General features: G+C 40.2%; 1 pseudogene; it reads right to left on the reverse strand.

The window, feature by feature from the left end:
* Positions 1-844: 844 nt before the first annotated feature.
* LOC149242839 (putative pentatricopeptide repeat-containing protein At3g23330 pseudogene) lies at positions 845-4,365 on the reverse strand (annotated as a pseudogene).
* Positions 4,366-4,755: the final 390 nt, after the last annotated feature.

The following is a 4,755-nucleotide window of genomic DNA, read 5'->3' on the forward strand; positions in this document are numbered from 1 at the left end:
TTTTGTGGAAAATTAACACATCCCACTCCTTGCGGCAGAGTAGATGTTTGATAACAGCAAATATTTCCTCACATCTTCTGTTTTCAAGTCAAGAAGACATTCTGCGGCTTCTGTTTTCAAGACAAGACGACATTTTGCTGCTTGTTTTGCCATTTCTCACCTAGAAATACTATCTCTCAATCTTCCATCAATTTCTCACATTCGTTGCATCATCCCACCTCCCTGCGGCTGAGCAGATCTCTAACAATAGCAAATATCCCCGCGCATCTTGTATTTTCAAGTCAAGAAGACATTGTGCAACATTCAGTTTAACCTGCATTTTGTTGACAATGTCCTCTGCCTCATCCAGATGCCCAGAATGGCCCAAAAAAATTATAATGCTCTGTTCCTGTAGATAAGCTGTAATCTTGGCTCATAGAACTGAAATAACAACTCCTTTCATCCACCAAGCTTGCATGGCTGCATGCAAACATTACTACCACAAAGCTTATTTCATTGGGTTTCATGTCTTCCTGCAGCATTTATTCAAACAAATCAAGGGCCGCCTTGTGTAGTCCATGTTGTGCAGATCCTGTAATCATAGCAGCTCACAAAACTACATCGGGTTTTATCAATCACTTTAGAAGCATTAGCAATACTACCACATTTATAGTTTCAATTCTTACAACTCTTACCACTCATAGTTGACATCTGAATTTAATTGAACCAGCATTTCCTGAAATTTTCAAGACAATGGAAGTATAATATCAATCCAAAGCAAACACAGCCCACACTCTACAGATGAATTATATAACAGAATGCAATTGCATCTCTCAGATTAATAGTTACAAATTTGCCCACGGTTTCGATTGACGGTGAATGGGTAGTTACAAATTTGCCCACGGTTTCGATTGACGGTGAATGGGTGCGCTGTTAAGACACTCCTTGCAATAGGTACAAATCGGCCGTGGGTACTTAGGTAGTCTTAACTAGAAAAAACAATAATTCTACAAATTTAATTTCCTCAACATTCAAAACGGACTCAAATGCATATCTCAGCTAGGGTCAAGAACCCGCTTGTAACTGAGACCGATCATAAAACTCTATTTAGAAGGTATTTTGGGTTCTCTTGTCAGATAAAGGACAAGTTTGTACAGAGCTCATACAATATCTTTTCCCCTTACATTTTCTCAAAGGAGAGACAAGCACAGGCTTGAGCTAGTTGCAGTCCCAGTCCCACGAATGAAATTTGGAGAAGAATCAGTGCCTTCACACAGTCCACAAAAATTTTACAAAATAAGCAAGCAATCAATCAAGGGGTATTTATTATGCCAAAATTGCCAGGGACTTGTCATCAAACCTCATCCCTTGTGACATACCACTAGTTTGGGGCTACACCGTAGTGGAAACCTGCCGAACAGCTTGAAACTCCGTTGTCTAACCAGTGAACCAAGAACCAGGTGGCATTATCATGTTTTTTATGGATACATGCAAATACCGCATGGATCAATTTGACTAATGTCTTGCAACCTTTCTTATGATTTTCAAGAATTTGATCTGTAAAGTGCCGAAGTGATTAGTTATAGATTGAATTAATACACATATCCCCACATCCTATGCATAGATAAAATCTCAAGATATAGCTTTTGCAAAGATAACTGTAGAATCCTCAGGTTGGGTTCATCGCCGTCAATTTATAGTTTAGCCACTATTGGCAGCTCTCACAAGTCAAAATTAAAATAATAGCGGCATTGCCTCCAAAGTGAAGCCAAATATTCCATAAAAGTTTATGACCGTGCCTTTGCACTTAGCGTCACCAGTAATCTCCACAAGAACATTTTCCATCCTGAAAATGATGGAAACGATGAGCATCCCTAACAACTATACCTCTGTCAACAATCTTAGAAATGACCTTGATAGCTACATGGCAATCACCACACACACGAAGATTTTTCCCAATTCGGATTGTTATCCCAGGGGATGTGCTAATAAGTCCAAAGGCAATGGCCAACTTCTCACTATGGTGGCTGAGAAGAAGTTCCTTTTGTTCCTCCTCTACATCATGCAGAACAAAATTCGTGTCAGGAATATAACCTGCCTGCCTCATTTGTCCGGCCAACTCTTCTAAGGCAATGTAAATCTCCTCTGTTTGCGGATGTGATCTGTCTCCCACAACAAATCTATGCATCTTGTGCTTGACCTCAATCCAGCTGCATCCCGGCTGTTTCTTGACCCCTCGATATTCCATCAAATTTCTCACATTGGCCGCATCATCCCATCTACCTGCAGCAGAATAGATGTTTGACAACAGCACATATTTCCCGGCATCTTGTGTTTTCAAGTCAAGAAGGCATTCTGCTGCTCGTTTTGCCATTTCTATATTGCCATGGATTCTGCATGCACCAAGCAAGGCCCCCCATACAGCACCATTCGGCTTAACCTGCATTTTGTTGACAAAGTCCTCTGCCTCATCCAGACGCCCAGAACGACCAAGAAGATCCACCATGCAGACATAATGCTCTGTTCCTGGAGTGATGCCATAATCTCGGCTCATAGAACTGAAATAACGACGCCCTTCATCTACCAGGCCTGCATGGCTGCATGCAAACATTACTCCCACAAAGCTTATTTCATTAGGTTTTATGTTTGCCTGCAGCATTTGTTCAAACAAATCAACAGCTTTCTTGCCTAATCCATACTGTGCACATCCTGTAATCATAGCAGTCCACAATACTACATCGGTTTTAGGCAATTTATCGAACACTTTAAAAGCGTCAGCAATACTACCACATTTTGCATACATGTCAACAAGAGCACTTCCAACGAAGGCAGCCATCTCATATCCAGTCTTCATAGTGTGTGCATGGATATGCTTGCCCTGTTCCAAAACCGCAATGCTAGCACATGCCTTCAATGCGCTAGTGTAAGGAAACTCATCCAGTTTAACGCCTTCAACGAGCATTCTACGGAATAATTTCAGAGCCTCCTCTCCTTGCCCGTGTTGAGCATATCCAGCAATCATGGCATTCCAAGAAACAGGATTTGCTATTGACACGTCAAAATATGGTCTCATTGGATCAGAATACACATTCTGAGCATGTCCAAAACTCATTCCAATCTTCATAACGTTACATTTGTCAGACATTTTGTCAAACACCTTGCGTGCAATCTCTATACCACTGCATTTGGTATACATGTCCACAAGAGCATTTCCCACAACAACATTTAAATGAAACCCAGTTCTGATAACATGACCATGGATTTGCTTCCCCGGTTCTAAAACCCCTAAGCTGGTACAAGCACCAATAGCAATACAAAAGCTATACTGATCCAACCGGATACCTTCATTTAGCATTGGATATATGAATTCCAAAGCTTCGCCAAAGCAATCATTCTGTGCATATCCCGCAATCATCGCGTTCCACGACACAACATCTCTCCTCGGGATCTGGCAAAACAGTTCCTGAGCCTCTTCCACATAACCGTTCTGAAAATAGCCTGCAATCATTCCATTCCACGAAAAAGAGTCTCGTTCACGCATTCTGTCGAACGCTCTGCGTGCATCAATAATACTACCACATTTCGAATACATATCAATAAGGGCATTCTCAACAACAACATCAATCTCTAATCCAATTCTCAGAATCTGATCATGAACCCCCCTGGCCCGTTCCAGATCCGCAACACCCGCACACGCTTTCATTATGGTAGCATAAGTAAACTTGTTCGGCGACACCAGTTGGCTCTGCATTTGCTCGAAAAGTTTGAGGGCTTCCTCGTATTGCCCATTCTGAGCGTACCCCGTGATCAACGAAGTCCACGAGATGACATCTCGTTCAGCTATATTGCCGAACACTTGGCGTGCAGTATACAAATCCCTACATTTTATGTACATGTTTACTAAATTGTTTTGTAAGAAGAAATGCTCTTGAAACCCACATTTGATGATGTGGGCATGTGCGATCTTTCCATTCAACAGCGATCTGATGTTGGCACAGTCATTCAAGAGACGGGAAAGGGTATAGGAATCTGTAAAAACCTTTATGGATTCCAGTGCTGATATGGTATCAGTACAGGTTTCATAAAAAACTACTTGCTGATTGCTAATTTTCAATAGCCTGAAAGAAAAGATGGTGGTGATGCTGTGAATTTTAAACTGCCTGTCGAGGAACAGCATTTCTTGGGTGAATGAAAATTTATCATCAAGAGAAAACTATAGATTAATTTCAAGCTCATAACCCAAAACACAAACAGGTAAAATCATTCACAGGTACAAACGTGATTATGTTTTACAAATGCCTGGTGCAATCGTTCATGCCAGAGGTATTGTTAGAATAGTTACACCAAAGGTCCTTTTTTTAAATGCGGTTAGGGTTTAGCCTTTTCCTTTTCATTTGACATCTGTCCTAATGTTTATACACATGAAACACGCTATCGGACGGTTGCCATTTAGACAGGCCGTAGTGTAACCAGTGCCCTGGAAAATTATGGAAATTTCAATTTTTTTATAAAAAATTTAGTAAAGATTTTTGTAAATCTAAATTATAATTGTTAAACTTCAAAATTGTAGTTGTTTATTTCTATTTCTATAAAACACAATTCAAATACAAAATTTTTGAAATTTTTTTACTCAAATTCTAACAAACAAAATTTTTGAAATTTTTTTACTCAAATTCTAACAAACAACTTCTGACCAGACAATTCCTCAGCCTTAGTAAAAGACTCGACGATTCCTTTAAACACGCCGTCTCTTTTGCTCCACCTATGAAACACCTG

The sequence above is a fragment of the Pinus tabuliformis genome, chromosome 8, assembly GCF_031772625.1.
Source record: "Pinus tabuliformis cultivar Carrire ecotype Pingquan chromosome 8, CPIR1, whole genome shotgun sequence".
NCBI classification, from domain to species: Eukaryota; Viridiplantae; Streptophyta; class Pinopsida; order Pinales; family Pinaceae; genus Pinus; species Pinus tabuliformis.